The sequence below is a fragment of the Rattus norvegicus genome, chromosome 6, assembly GCF_036323735.1.
Source record: "Rattus norvegicus strain BN/NHsdMcwi chromosome 6, GRCr8, whole genome shotgun sequence".
Lineage (NCBI taxonomy): Eukaryota > Metazoa > Chordata > Mammalia > Rodentia > Muridae > Rattus > Rattus norvegicus.
This window is the reverse complement of record NC_086024.1, coordinates 23,339,098-23,356,112: the sequence shown is the minus strand read 5'-3', so window position 1 is coordinate 23,356,112 and position 17,015 is coordinate 23,339,098. Positions and strand designations below refer to the sequence as shown.

Here is a 17,015-nt window from a genome sequence, read left to right as displayed (position 1 = left end):
ATAATATCCAGAAACTGGAAACAACCTAGATGTCCCTGAACTGAAGAACAAATAAAGAAAATGTACACCTACATAATGGAACTCAGCTATTAAAAACAAAAGCATCTTGAATTTTGAAAGCAAATGGATGGATCTTAAAAATATCATTCTGAGTTAGGTAACCCAGTCCCAAAATGACATGCCTGGTATGTACTTACTGATAAGTGGATATTAGCCATAAAATACAGGACACCTATGCTACACTCCACAGACCCAAAGAAGCCAAACAAGAAAGAAGGCACAAGATAGAGCATTTGAATCTCACTTAGAATGGAGAATAAAATAGTCATAAGAGGCATTTGGTGGGGGGAATTCGGTGGGAGAGGGACTGGAAACTGATGAGTTGGGGAGGTTGTGGGCATCTCCAGGGGATGACAGAGACCTTGGATGAGGGAGGTGCCAAAGAACCAATGGGGATCACCTTAGCTGTAACTCACACCACTGGGAATAAGGAACCTGAGAGGCAACCTCCTGTAGCCAGGCTGGAACACCAGTGTAGCGATATGGACATCAACTCACCCACAAAAATTTTGACCCCAAATTTATCCTGTCCACAAGAAATGTAGGGAAAAGATATGGAGCAGAGACTGAAAGATTGGCCAACCAATAACCAGCCCAACTTGAGACCTACCCCATGGACAAGCACCAATCCCTGACACTACTAATGATACTCTGCTGTTTGCAGACAGGAGTCTAGAATGGCCATCCTCTGAGAGGCTCCACTCAGCAGCTGGCTCAGAGAGATTCAGATACCCACAGATAAACAGTGGGGTACAGCTTGTGGACTCTTATAGAAGATTAGGGGGAAGGATTACAGAACCTAAAGTGGATACAAACTCCACAGAAAGACCAAGAGAGTCAAGTAACCTGAACCCTTGTCCTCTCAGGGACAGAAGCACCAACCAAAAAGCATACATAGGCTGGACCGAGGCCTCCCCACACATATGTAGCAGCTGTACAACTTGGTATTCATGTGGGTCCCAAACAATTTGAGTAGGGGCGGTCCAAAGGTTGTTGATTGTCTTTGGTATATGTTCTTCTAACTGGGCTGCCTTATCTGGCATCAGTGGGAAAAGATGTACCTAGATCCACAGAGACTTGATGTGCCAGCATAGGACAATACTCAGGGGGAGGGGCAGCCACTCAGAGGAGAAGGGAAGAGGGAACTGGGGGAAGGATTATGGGAGAGGTAACCCCAGAGGGGTCAGTGAACTGATGTAAAGTCAATAAAAAAGCACATATTCTAGTAGCTAACCAAATCATGATACTACCAAATGCCAATGAGGTTTTAGTGAGAGTAAGATAGTAACACATAGCTTGTGGCAATCTTTAATCGATTCAAATTTGTCAATACAACATTTTAAAACCTATAGAGGAACATGGTATTGACCCATTCATTTGAGTTAGTAGTCACAGTATTCGAAATATGGCCCCAAGAATAATTCATAATTGGAGGAAATTTCATACCTGTGACAATATTACCACATTGTTCTTAAAAACTAAGTGATAATGCTATCTTTCTTGTGCAAAGAAAGGGAATATTTATTCAATAGGATGTAATGATGTGACATAATGCATATTACAATACTGAGATCTCTACAGATCCATATGTTGGATTTTATATATTTGTCCAAAATACCAAAAAGGCTTATTCTGCATTTATAACTAATCTAAGTTCAAATAGATGAAATCTTGAAAATCATCCTTCACTTACCTTTCTATACTTAGTACAATGATTCCTTATATTTATAGTATGGAAGAAAGAAGTTTTACTTTACATTTTCTTATCTTCATCTGCAAAATCCATTTGACTAGCACCTGTATATCTCTGTTCCAAATTAAAGATCTTCATGCATTGACGTAATATGAGTTTTGGCCTTACTATTTCGAAATCTTTGTTTCATATTGTAACTTGTATTTACCACTCCATCCCATAGGACCTTAACATTGGCATTGATTGTACTGTTCATCTGTCCTCCCATGCAGTAGAATTAACAATTTTCTTCTAATCTTTTCAGACTCAACTTTAAACTACAGTGTTTCACAATGCCATCTTTAATTCACTGATTTTTCAATCTTCTGTTTATTCTAATCTGTTCACGGAATATCAGTCAGGTAAAATTAATTTAAATATATCTTTTTCTTTTTTAATCATTCCATTCATTTACATGTCAAACAACATTCCATTTCCTGGTTACCCCATCACCAAACCCCCATCTCACAAATGCCCTACTCCCTCCCCTTGGTCTGTACAAGAGTGCTCCCCCATCCATCCACACTCTCCTGCCCCATGCTTGAACATCCCACTATGCTGGGCATCAAACCTCCCTGGGACTAAGGGCCTTTGCTCCCATTGCTATCATACAAGACCTTCCTCTGCTACATATGTATCTGGAGCCATGACCCACTCCAGGTACACTCCTTGGTTGTTGGTCTAGACTCTGGGAGAACTGGGTGGTTAGACCAGGCTATGATGTTCTTCCAAAGGAGTTACAATACCCCTCCACTCCTCCAGTCCTTCAGCCAGCCTCACCACCAAGTTCACTGGGCTCAGTCTGATAGTTGGCTCCAAGCATTCACATCTGCATTGGTCACTTGATGGCAGGACCTCCTCAGGAACCACCATACTTTCTTCCAGTTAGCAAGTGCCTTTTGACCAACACAACAGTGTTAGGTTTGGTGTCTGCAGACAGGATGGATCCCCAGGTGGGACAATCCCTAGTTGGCCTGTCCTTTAGTCTCTGTTCCATTTTTTTGGCACTGTTCTTTATTTGGACAGGAACATTTCTGGGTTAAGAACTTTAAGATGGGTGTTTGTCCCAATCCCTCACAGAAGAACTCTAGAAATCAGTCTGGAGGTGCCTCAGAAAATTGGACATAGTACTCCCTAAGGACCCAGCTATACCACTCCTGGGCACATGCCCAAAAGATGATCCAACATATAACAAGGACACATGCTCCACTGTGTTCATACCAGCATTATTTACAATAGCTAGAAACTGGAAACAACCCAAATGTCCTTCAACAGAGGAATGGATACATAAAATGCTGTACATTTATACAGTGGAGTACTACTCAGCTATTAAAAACAATGACTTCATGAAATGCTTAGAGAAATGGATTGAACTAGAGAATATCATCCTGAGTGAGGTAACCCAATCACAAAAGAACAAAAATGGTATGCGCTCACTGATAAGGGGATATTAGCTGAAAAGCAAAGAATACCCAAGATACAATTCACAGACCACGTGAAGCTCAAGAAGAGGGAAGATCAAAGTGTGGATGCTTCAGTCCTTCTTAGAAGGAGGAAAAAAATACTCACAGGAGGAAATATGGAGACAGATTATGGAGCAGACACTGAACTAAAGGCCATCCAGAGACTGCCAGACCTGGAAATCCATCCCACATACAGTCACCAAACCCAGACACTAATGCAGATTCCAAGAAGTGCTTGCTGACAGGAGTATGATATAGCTGTCTGCTGAGAGGCTACGGCAGAACCAGACAAATACAGAGGTTGATGCTCACAGCCAACCATTAGACTGAGAATAGGGTCCCCAATGAAGGAATTAGAGAAAGGACTGAAGTAGATGAAGGGTTTTGCAACCCCATAGGAAGAACAACAATACTAACCAACCAGATTCTGCAGAGCTCCTAGGGACTAAACCGCCAACCAAAGAGTACACGTGGAGCAACCCCATATGGCTCCAGCCGCATATGTAGCAGAGGATGGCCTTTGTCTGGAATCAATGGAAGGAAAGGCCCTTGGTCCTGTGAAAGCTTTATGCCACAGTGTAGGGGAAGGATACCAGAGCAGGGAGGAGGGAGGGGGAGCACCATAATAAGCAGGGAGAAGAGTGGGATAGGGGGTTTCCAGGGAGGAAAACAGAAATGGGATAACATTTGAAATGTAAATAAAGAAAATATCCAATAAAAAAGACTACCACTCACTAACAGAAAAACAAATTTGATGAATCGCTAGAAAGTCCCAGATGCCAGGGGATGTGAGAGGCTCCCAGGACCTAATGGGGATAACATTAGCCAAAATATCCAACAGCAATGAGATAGAACCTGAAAAGACCACCTCCAGTAGATAGACATGGCCCCTAGTGGACTGATGGGACTACCCACACATCTAAAATTTTTTAACCCAGAATTGTCCCTACCTAAAAGAAATACAGGGACAAAAATGAAGCAGAGACTGAAGGAAAGGCCATCCAAAGGCCGTCCCACCATTTGATTTATTCCATCCCCAGACACCAAATGACGACACTATTGATGATTCTAAGAGGCTCTTTCCTGGTAGGGCTGTCCTCTGAAAGGCTCTGCCAGCATCTGACTAAGAAAGCTGCAGATACTCACGGCTAACTATTGGACTAAGCCCAATAGAAAAGTTAGGGGAAGAGATGGAGGAGCTGAATTCAATTGCAACTCCATAGGAAGAACAACAATATTAATTAGCCAGACCCCTCAGAGCTCCTAGGGACTAAACCATGAACCAAAGAGTATACATGGGGGGATCCATGCCTCCAGCAGCATATGTAGCAGAGAACTGCCTTATCTGACATCAGTGGGAGGAGAAGCACTTGATCCTATAGAGTCATGATGCCCCAGAGAAGGGGAGTGCTAGAGGAGGAAGGCAGAAGTCAGTGAGTGAGCACCCTCTTAGAGGCAAAGAGGAGGGTAAACACCCTCTTAGAGGCAAAGGCAAAGGGAAGGCAGTTCGTGGAAGGGCAATAACATTTGAAATGTGAATAAATGCAATGATTAAGTTTAAAAAAAGAATGGAAGAAATTGGCAAGGATCTTTAATATTTCTCAAAAGAGGGCATATAATGCTTAGCAAGTATCTGAAAAGACTCTAAATCACTAACAATTAAGTAAGCATAAAACAAAACAAGTGAGCCATAGCAGCACTCCTCCTAGAACAGTTCTATCAAAGAGAAAAGGGATGTCAGATGTTAATTTGAGGGCAATGAAAACCTATATTTATACATTGTTGGTGGAAATATAAACTGCTATACCTATTATGAAAAATGGAATGATGTTTTGAAAGAAATCAAAAATAGTTGTACCATAAGACTCAGAAATCCATCTCCTGGGTTTATATAAGGAACATTAAGTCACCACCTGGGAAGGAGTCTGTGCCTCTGTGTTCATTTCAGCGGTGTGCATAACTGTCTTATTATGGAAATAGCATAAATTTCTACCTAGAGTACAATTTATAAGAAAAATGTATCATGTGGACTTAGTAAAATATTACTAAGCCCTTAAAATGAGATCAAGACATTTGTTTTTATCATGGATAAGCTTGCAGACATTGTGACAACTCAAATAAGCTGGACACAGAAAAGATGGAGGAATGACTGATAGGTAGGTTCTAAATAAAAAGAAAATGCACAGAATAGAGAATGAAGTGCTATTTACCTAGGATGTTGGGTGATGGAGGACAAAGAACAGGAATATTGGGCCAAAATAACATGAAATTTTAATAAGTATCTAAAGACTTCCAGGACATAATATGGGAGCTATAGTTAAGGATATTCTACTAAGGGACTTCTGCTAAGTAAGTTATATTTAGCTACTTATGACCTGTACAATAAAAAAAACTATTAATGAGAACAAAAGGACAACTCAATGAAATGATGGATATGCCAATATGCTTGCTACTCTACTGTCTCAATCTACCTCATAACAGCATGATTTAATGACTGTGTTCATAATAAAATATATTTTCAAACAAGAGAATTATGACAGACCTCAGTAGAAACACATAAATATTGATTTGAATAATTAACTTAAAATACAAAATTCTTTAAAAGAATGAGCAGTTAATATACACTAAACAAAATAACTCAATTTCTTTCACAAAATAATGTTCACAGGAAATGTTCAATTATCAAGAAGAAGAAAAGTCTCCCATAATGCAAATCTGAAATACATGGAATAAACTTAAACAGAATGAATGAAAATTATTGAGCCTGGGAATAGGTATTCCAGGTTCCAGAAAGAACACAGGAAAAGGCCATACTAAGATTTTAAATACAGTAGAGAGAATAATATGCAGCTGAAGGAAGGTTTTCTCACTTAAAATACTCAGTAGTAACTGGTAAGTAAAATGAAAATTGATTCCCATAAAAATGTCAAGGTGAACATTTCTAAACCTGAGAATAAATTTAATGCTTTAAATCCCCAAAAAGAAAAAGTTGCCTAGAAAATTGTACGATACTGGCACCACACTTCTCAGAAGCAGTACCATTTTCCGGGACGCAATGAAAAGCACCTGGAAAGATTTCTGGGAACATTCTTTGAGTTGGGTAAACTCACCATCGATTAACAGTGAATGCAATTTGGCCAAACATGAAGACATCAGAAAATGAAACTTTCAACAAGACTTCCCTTGGGAAATTACCTGAAGATCTATGATAATAATATAAAAATGATCATAACTAAGTAATATAATACAGGACATAAGAAGAAGAAGCCGAAATATTGCAGGAGACTAAGTGAATATTGAATTCAATAAAAAAAGAGAAAAACTTGAAAACTAGAAACTAGAAAAAGTAAGAGGGGGAAATGATTGAATAGATAAGCTTCCTTTAAAAAATCTGAGTGACTAATGATGAATAAAACTAATTACAAGCATAAGATGCAAATTTAAAGCAATCTTTTTTGTTTTTTATTTATTTATTTATTTATTTATTTATTTATTTATTTTTTATTAACTTGAGTATTTCTTATATACATTTCGAATGTTATTCCCTTTCCCGGTTTCCGGGCAAACATCCACCTAACCCCTTCCCCTCCCCTTCTTTATGGGTGTTCCCCTCCCCATCCTCCCCCCCTTGTCGCCCTCCCCCCAACAATCTAGTTCACTGGGGGTTCAGTCTTAGCAGGACCCAGGGCTTCCCCCTTCCACTGGTGCTCTTACTAGGCTAGTCATTGCTACCTATGAGGTCAGAGTCCAGGGTCAGTCCATGTATAGTCTTTAGGTAGTGGCTTAGTCCCTGGAAGCTCTGGTTGCTTGGCATTGTTGTACATATGGGGTCTCGAGCCCCTTCAAGCTCTTCCAGTTCTTTCTCTGATTCCTTCAACGGGGGTCCCGGTCTCAGTTCAGTGGTTTGCTGCTGGCATTCGCCTCTGAATTTGCTGTATTCTGGCTGTGTCTCTCAGGAGCGATCTACATCCGGCTCCTGTCGGTCTGCACTTCTTTGCTTCATCCATCTTGTCTAATTGGATGGCTGTATATGTATGGGCCACATGTGGGGCAGGCTCTGAATGGGTGTTCCTTAAAGCAATCTTGAATGAGACCGATGACCACAATTCTTAAGAGAAAACAGAGTGCTTTCAGAGACCACGTCAAAGAGAGAAAATGATCCCCCGTTGGAACATTACCTGAGGAAAAGCCAGATGGCCTTGCAGAATGAACAGGTAAGAACGTAGGTGAAGCGTCATAATACCAGTGATGCTGGCAATAAGGCAGATTTCTCCAAAGGAGAATGAAGAACGGCAAACAGAATTAGCAATACTTTTACTTAAAATGAAATAACTTCAACACCTCAAACACAAAGTTTTGTTTGGCATTATTTGGACTAAATATGATACCATTTAAGAAACATTCATTGATTTTTACTATTTTCCATTGAAAAGCATAAAATATTACCGGCACCACAAATATAATAGTATTATCATTCCACTATAACCTTCAAGGAATATTTACACCACTGTCATCATTGTGAATAATGTCTCCTGTTGGTCTTAGGGGATGGCAAAGGATTTAAGGGAAATAGAGGATTTAATGACTTCATGATGGTTTTGGCACAGGATGTAGACACATTCAACCTTAACAGTGCAGAAGCTAAAATACAAAAGATGAAAACCTCGGAGTCAGTGATGGGAGCAACTAAGTTGGGGTAAGGATGAGTTATGAACAACCAATTCTCATTCATGGCAGGAGGGATATATAAATATATATATATATATATATATATATATATATATATATATATATATATATATATATATCTTTCCTGACAATACAAATACAAAACCAATTCTAGTGTGTGACATGGTGACATGGTTATCTATTTCATATATAAACCATGAATAACTATTAATCTGACAAAAACTTGAAAATAACTGCTATGTTACATGCAATACAAACTGATTTGAAGCTTGTTTGTGTTTGATTTTCAGATATTCTGACTGGAAAATTGTCCTATTTGACAACAATTAAAAACATCAGTGACTGTAAGATGCATGTTGATTTCAGAAATATTAAAATGTAGAGATAAAAGTGCGTGCTTTAGTGCCAATGTAATATAAAAGGCCAGATTATAATTCACACAGACGTTTATTGTAATGCACAAAAATTTGTTATTGAAACTACTTTGTGGGTTATCAAAAGATACTGAAAAGTAGTTTATTAGCAAGAAGGGCTAGCATATGGGCATGTTATCAGACTGAAGAGGGAAATAGCTTATCAACATTAGGTTTCAACACTGGTCAGTGACATGCATGTAAATATGTCCAACGTACAACCTCATTCTCTAAAGTGTTATTGTAAGAAATCCATATATATATATATATATATACATATATATACATATTGAGTGTTTAGTTTACAAATAGTGGGTAAATCAAAGCAGTGTAATTATCCACTTACATAGAAGAAACATTAGTTACTTCTGAGAGCTACATAAGGAACAATTACTCTTCTATGTGTCCTCATGAAGTCTAAGAAACAAGAGTTAGTAAAGGAGACCTAACAAGGACAATATCTACAGACATGCTAATGTAGATGGGATAAGTGGCATAAGACTCTACCCCTAGATGAGAGTAATACAAACAGTGAATGACTTTTAATAGAAAATCATTATTCTCCAGAGACCAGACTGATGGTAGGTTGGGCAATCCCAAGAGGTCGGCCCTAAACACATAAGGTTGTATCTGTGAATGTATGTGTTCATATGTATGTGTGTGGTGTGTGTATGTGTGGGGTGTGTGTGTGTGTGTGTGTCTGTGTGTGTGTGTGTGTGTGTGTGTGTGTTTTCCAATAAGAAATAAAGAAAGGTCATAAATTTGAGAGGAAGTAAGGAGTAAATAGAAGCATTTGTAGAGAAAAAGACTATATGAAACTTTTAAAAAGCAATGACAAATGTTTAAAAAAATCTACTCATTGCAGTTATTTTCTCATGAAATTGTCTCAATGAAACTAATCATACAGTAATCCATACAGGCCTTGTAAGTATACAATTATTTTTCCATAATCTACATGCATATATGCATGCAGATAAGCATACATACATTCATACATGCATACATGATATAATACATACATATACAAACACACATGCATACGTGCATGGTAAAATCTGAAGTGTTTTGGTGCCATTGTTTCAATGATAAAATTATAGACAATTATAAAATAGAATAGACAATTATAGAATAGAAAAATTAATGGTATTTCAGAAGAGAGCTTGAGCTTGTCTTCTAAGAAGAATTTGAGTAACACTGAAGTATCCACTAAATTTGTCTGAAATTAAAACACTAGACCCTTTAGAACACATTGTTTACAGTATAATGAAGTCTTAACTGTTCTCTACTTGTTTGATGTACAAATATCAAAACTTCAAGTACTCGAAAGTATGAAAGTCTACAGAGGTATATTATGCATGTACGACAACCTGAAAATATTCATTGTGCTATTCATCTCTCCAAATATTTGAGATATTGATTTATTCTAAAATGAGAAAAGGTTTTGTTTTGGATTTTGTGTGGTGACTTGGGTCACAATTTCAGAGCTTTCAATCAATCCATAGGCAGGTGACTCTATTGCTTTGGGTAGTTAAGTCCCTGAATCTATGAAACCAACACTTTTTTCATGAAGGATATGTAAACAAAGCTCAGTCTTTCTTTCACTAGAAGATACAATATTCTAATATTGTCACAAGCTGGTGATAAAGCCTTTTGAATCTGAGCCTTTCAGGGATATTTACAATCTAAACCCCGAATCCATATTATAACAGTCCAGATTAGGAAGATACAGAATTCTTGAATCTCAGAGACTCTATACCTTTCTTCATTACATCCATTTGTATCATCCCAAGAATATTGATTAGTATCCTATATGCCTAATATTCGTTATTTTTAATATTTTAAGATTTATTTTGTTTTTATATGTGTTTGTTTCTATTGTGTATGTGTGCATGTGTGTGTGTGTGGGGTGCTGTCTCCAGATGCCAGAATAACTAGAGCTGAATTATGTCAGAGCTGAGATCTAAACTCCATTCCACTGCAGAGATGGTAAGTATTGTTCATTGCCCAGCTCTTGCTGCCTCTTTTGCCTGTTTTAATTTTTTATTACTAAGATGATCCTGTAGAAATATAAATAAAAATAAGACACTATCAAAATGACCTGTAGACATGTAATACAGGTAAACAGTAAATTTTCTAATTTTTCTTTTTAGAATTTGAAAGAAAGCTAAAATACTTTTTTCTCCTAACATCAGAAAGCCTCTTTAAATGTCCAATTAATTAACAAGGATGAACATAAAATCCATTATTGCAATATAGTCTTGTTTATCAAGAGTGTGAAAAAGAGATTACACTTGGACAAAATGGATCTTATCAAATAACAGACTGAGCAAAACAGATCAATGCATTCCATACCGCACTGAGGAAAGCGAGACACCAGGACTGCACAGGAGAGGGGCAAGCTAGGTGCACAGGATAGGTTTAAGTTGTCTTGGTCACATGAAAGACACTGAGGTGTTGGTGAATCTGTACAATAAACACATGGTTTTCTGGGATGCTGATGTTTTTCTTTGCTAGATTCACTATTAGAAACAAACAGAAGGCAAAGAGAACTATGAAAGCAGGGAGGGCTGATATAATAGGTATACTCTATGGCACAGAAATTTATATGTACAAGAAAAAAGCTGTCTTAACACAGATTCATAGACATTTTGTTCTATTGGATCAGGATGTCTTCCTGAAATATACCCAGAATTGAAAACTGATTTTGATTTGTTGTTATAGCTGTTGGGGGAGGGAAGTAATTTTTTTTTGTTTGTTTGTTTGTTTTGTTTTGTTTTTTGTTTTTGTTTTTGGAGCAAGAACATAAAGTTGTATGTGTGGAGGAGGGGAGAGAGAATCTGAAAGGACTTTGGGGAGGGAAAGAGGATGATAGAATAAATTTAAATTTAAAATTTGTTTAAAGAAGAAAGAAGGAAATAAAAAAGGTAGGAAGAAAGAATGAAACAATACCAAAATTGCTGTCACTTGGAGTAATCGCATTTTGTTGTTGACAATGGAGAATATCTATACATTTGGTCACTAATAAATAGTTAAGCTAATTATATCAAAACTAAAAATACTCACTGTTCTAAATTACTTCCTGTACATAAAACAAGTGAGAAAATATTTTAAAATTGTACCAAAGATATTTTCTCAATTATTAATTTTCAAGTTTCTAAAATCCTAGTAATGGTCTTCCTTGTTTGTTAACTTGTATAGTGATAGCTAGATTACTTGTGTTTCTTTATAACAAAATTGCTGTACATAAGGAGAAACTACCCACTTTCCTCCCAGAAGCATATCAATGGTGACTGTGCTCTTAGATATGGAGATGTGTCTTTTAGATTTGTTCTCTATCATACCCTAATTTAACTTCTGTGTTTTAAAACTACTTATCATAGGTCTCGTTTGTACAAAGCGACTATAAGGCACACCTTGAGAAGCAAGGAAGAAGGATAACAGATTAGTGACCTCCTGGACTATGAAATCACTTTATACTATTCTCAAGAGTTTATCAATGCAATAAAAGAAGTAGTAGAAAGAAGAGGAGATGATGACAACAACGAAGTCGACAACTATGACGAGAACAATGAAGGGAAGAGAAGGGAAAGGAAAGAAAAAGGAAAAGGAAAGGAAGGGAAGGGGAGGGAGGAATAGAGGGGAGTTAAAGGGGTGGAGATTAGGAGGGACAGGAAAAGGCAGAAAGAAAAGAGGAAGGAAAAATGAGGGAGAGAAGGGGGCTGAGGGAGAAAGAAGAGGAGAAGGTGATGGAGAAAAGAAAGAGCAAGTGAGAAAGAGCTGGTTTGTTTTCCTGTAAGTCCTTAGCTACTCTCTCCCTGTCTGGACACAGAAAAGGAGAGGGAAAATGAGAGACAGAGATATATAAAGGGGAGACATTGAAAACTAAATAGAGTTAGAGAAAGAGAGAGACTATCATATTTAACTATGTTTAACTATCAGTAAAAGGATAGCATAACAAATGTAAAGTAATAGTTGCTGAATTGTTTCTGACAATTCCATTTGAATTAACTTAGAGATAAATTCAGAATAAAAAAGACTATGGCTAAATATGATTAAAATATTTTATATGGAATACTCAAATACTTAATAAAATATATTATTCTAAGAGTGTATGATAATCAGTAGTTCTTCGAAACTCACAAATGAAAATAAATTCTTTCCATGTACCAAGTTGAATTATCTCACACATATACAAGTCTTAATTATCTCCCAAATTTAAATTATTCTATACCTGACATGTCCATAATAGAGACTTAGAAAACATAAATAAAATGTACTCAACAATACTAATCCAGGAAAATAAATCTTGAGTAATAAATAAGATCAAAACTATAATACAATCCATTTCCAACAATGCAGAAAATAACATTGAAACTACGAACATGAAATAATTCAGTAAATTGCCCTTAGAATCTACTTCTATTCAGCTGGATAAAAAAGGGCCTATTGTTATTCACTTAACTACACTATGACTGGAGCAATGAGTTAAAAAGAGATACATGAAGGTCAAATAACAATTATCTCTGCTACAATTATAAAAGGTAAGTTCTGTTGCCTTAAGAAATCAATAGCAAAATTACATCAAATGATATTTTCACAGTTGTCCAGCTACCCAGCATCATCTAGTTTATTTTTTCATCACATATTTGTTCTATGCATGTTTACTAAATGTGCACCTTCTTGAAAGGAGGTGCAAAATTGTAGTTCTAGGAGAACACAACTTCCCATCAGAGTAAAAGGAAGGGGTTTGTGCACATATGCATTTGAAAGTATTCTGAAACAGTTACACTTGTTGTATAGGAATCTTTAATCTGGTCCTCGAATCTATTGCAAAACTGAAAAACTACAATTATGAAACTGAAGGCTTTAAAATATCTCATGTTTATTGATCAATGATTTGCATGCAGTCATTCAGGTGATGGCATTCATTGAGGCTTCCCTCATGATGGTTATGCCCAAGACAGCATCCTGCTGTTGTCTAGCAGGGCCTTGCTGTCACCCTTTGGCGAGGAGTTTATGATTTATATAAAAGCTTCCTATCCCAATAGATTCATCTTTTATAAAATCTGATATCTGGATAGAGCCTGCTCTGAAGAGAACAAATGCAGAAATTTCCAGGAAAAAAAGTACTTCAAAGACCAGCTTGAAAAGAATAAATTAGATTTCACCTCCTAATGGAATATTGTCATGTACCGGTGGGAAAAAAGCTATTGTCAGGGACTTCAGAGTTATTGCATCATAAAAAGCAGAATCGGAATGTTTAGTAATTATATCAAATCACTCCAACAGCTGGGCAAAGAAGATAAATAAGGTAATGACCCATAATTGTTCTTTTGAAATCTTTTATATTCATTGATTAATAAGGAATGGAGAGCCAGTGGGATGGTTTAGCCAGGTAAGGTGCCTACCATCAAGCCTGGTGATTGAGTTTAAATTCCTGAGGACCCACAAGGTTGAGGGAGAGAACTGACTCTACAACTTTCCTTTGACTTCCACATGCATACTCTATTACATGAACATACCCATACACATAGATAAATAAATGTAATTTAAGAAATAATTCGGTGGTTAGCATACTGACTTTGCAAAGGATTGGGTCTATAATGAGTATGCCTCAACCTGCTGTAAGGTCATCTCCAGATAATCCAACTCTTCTGATGTTTGAAGGAACCTGCACTGGCATGCACATACACACATATACAGGTGTGTGCTCATGTGCACGTACACACACAAACATACATACATACACATATATTCATATAGATAAAATAAAATCAATCTAGTGTCACCATTTTTTTCTTCTTCCTTTTTTTTTGAAAATAGCCTTTTGCCTGTACTATAATCTCAATACATTTTTTCACCCTCTTAACCTTCTTGTTCCTCCCTACCGAGTGAATCTGTTTCCTTCCTGTTTCTTGGTAAAAAACAGACAGGCATTTAAAACATATCAATACAATATAATATGTAAGTAAAAGTAAACAAATAGGAATGTGTCAAGGCAAACAAACAAGAGAGTCTAAGAAGAAGCTTAAAAATGTATATTGATACAGAGACAAATGTTTGCACACATAGGAATCTCATGATAACCCAAAACTAGAAGCCAGAATACATATGTAAACCTGTAATGTTAATCCTCTCTCAAAAAATAGTGTATTAATATTATGAGCCAAAGAACTTCCAAAGATGCCGATGAGTTAATTTTTTGTTCACTACTAGGAAACCCAATCACAAAAAAAACATACATTGTATGCACTCACTAATAGGTGGATATTAGCCCAAAAGCTCAAATTACTCAAGATACAATCCACAGACCTCATGAAGCTCAGTAAGATGAATGGCCAAAGTGTGGATGCTTCAGTCCTTCTTAGAAGGGGGAACAAAAATATTCATAGCAGGAAATATGGAGACAAAGTTTAGGGCAAAGACCGAAGAAAAGGCCATCCAAAGACTGCCCCACCTGGGGATTCAATCCATATACATACAGCCACCAAACTCAGACAATATTGCTGATGCCAAGAAGTGTGTGCTGAAAGGAGCCTGATATAACTGTCTCCTGAGAGGCTCTGCCAGAGCGTGACAAATACATAGGCGAATGCTAGCAGCCAACCATTGAACTGAGAACTGGGTCCTCAATGGAGAAGTTAGAAAAAGGATTGAAGGAGCTGAAGGGGTTTGCAACCCCATAAGAACAACAATACCAACCAACCAGAGCTCCCAGGGACTAAACCACCATCCAAAGAGTACGCATGGACAGATGCAAAGCTCCAGCTGCATATGTAGCAGAGGATAGCCAAAGGTACCAATGGAAGGAGAAGCCCTTGATCCTGCCAAGGCTCGATGCCCAGTGTAGGAGAATGTCAGGGCGGGAAGGGAAGAAGGAATGGGTGGTTGGGGGAGGGAACACTCTCACAGAAGCTAGGGGAGGGGTAATGGGTTAGGGGGGTTGTGGACGGGAACCCGGAAAAATGAAAAAAAGAGTAGTTTATTTCCCCAACGAAACTCCCTTAAAGAAAAATTCCATTTGCTAAAGGCTAAAAATTAGAAATAGTTCCTGGGTTAAGGATGGGTGCCTGTACTCAATTTTCCCCTCAGCTCTAGGACACTGTCTGGTGTCCACCATGCAGGCTCTGTGCATACTGCCGCAGACTGAATCATACTGCGCGAGCCCTTCCATGTTTAGAAAACCTCATTTCCTTAATGTCCTCCATCCCCTCTGCTTCTTATATTTTTCGAGCCTCCTCTTTAGCAGGGTTCCCTGGGCCCTGAGGAAAGGGATTTGATGTAGATATCCTTCTCACGGCTGACTGCTCCAAGGGCTCTCTCCTGCTGCACAGTTTTTGACTATGGGTCTCTGTGATTGCTCCCACTTGCTGCCAAAGGAAGCTTCTCTGATGATGGCGGAGAAAGGCACTGGCCTGAGTATGGCAGGATGTTGTTGGGAGTTATTTTATTGCCGTATCCCTTTAGCAGAACAGTAAGATTTGCTTGCCTTGTAGATCCCTTACCTATCTAGTCTCATGTTCTTGGTCACCCACGCAAGGTTGGGCGAGAGTTCCATCCCATGAAGTGGGCCTTATCTTAAACCGGATATTGATTGGTTACTATTACCAGGTTTATGCCAATATTGCATAGCTTGGCAGGCAGGTCGCTCTTCTGAGGCAAAGAGTTTGTAGCTGTGTTGATGTTTATTTTTCTCTTTGGTAGTGTGCAGAGTTACTTCTGGCACTATAAACAGTAGTCCATAGTTTTGTTTTTATTTTATGTAAATGAGTGATTATCTTCCATATATCTATGTACGATATGCATGCCTAGCGCCTATGGAGGCCTGAAGAGAAGATCCTTTAAAACTAGAGTTACAGATGGTTGTTACTTGCCATGTAAGTGGGTGCTGTGAATCAAACCCAGATCCTCTGGAAGAACAGCAAATGCTCTTCAACACTGAGCCATCTCTCCAGCCCTGAGTGTAATATTTTTTATAACATTATGTATTTGTATTATGTATATGTACACAGGTATGTATGTAGAATTTTGAAAATTATAGAATTAAAGTGAACTATTTAGTTTTGTTTTAAGTAATTTTAAGAAGTAATAAAAGTTATTTTTAGTTTTAGATTTTATTTTAAATTTTTTGTAAATAATATATTTTGAATAGAGTCTTCTCTCTCCCCAAAGACTTCCCAAACTCATTCCATCCCCCTATCTAATAGTACAGAGGCAAAAGGCAGTAAATCCCAATCCAAGGCTCCCTGGCACCTTAGCCATAGAAAACTATTTAACAATGTGGCTCTGTTTTGAGAAAACAACTACTGTTATATTACAGAAGTATATTCTTCATAGGATTGAAGGTCAAATGAAAGAATAGGCATGAAATATGATATGTTACAGAAATAATCTCAAGAGATTAATGTATTTGAGGTTTGCTTGTTTTGTTAAACATGGTAACATATAGCCTGCTTTTGAACTCACTACATAAACAAAAACACCTTCAAACTTTGTTCTGCCTTCACCTCCTGAGTTCTGGAGTTATGATTGTACACTATCGCACCAGGCTTATGAAATTCTAAGCTATATTCCCAGGCAAAGGGCACCTTTTCTTTAAAAAATGTTGTGTTACTACATGCATGTATCATTTTCTCTCTCTCTCTCTCTCTGTGTGTG

General features: G+C 37.6%; 1 long non-coding RNA gene across 1 annotated transcript; it reads left to right on the top strand.

Moving 5' to 3' along the window:
• The first annotated feature begins 7,513 nt into the window (after positions 1 to 7,513).
• LOC102553200 (uncharacterized) lies at positions 7,514 to 12,394 on the top strand. The gene is made up of 4 exons (XR_354485.5): positions 7,514 to 7,951; positions 8,235 to 8,288; positions 10,277 to 10,343; positions 11,738 to 12,394. It is a non-coding gene; the product is annotated as an uncharacterized LOC102553200 (long non-coding RNA).
• The last annotated feature ends 4,621 nt before the right edge of the window (positions 12,395 to 17,015 follow it).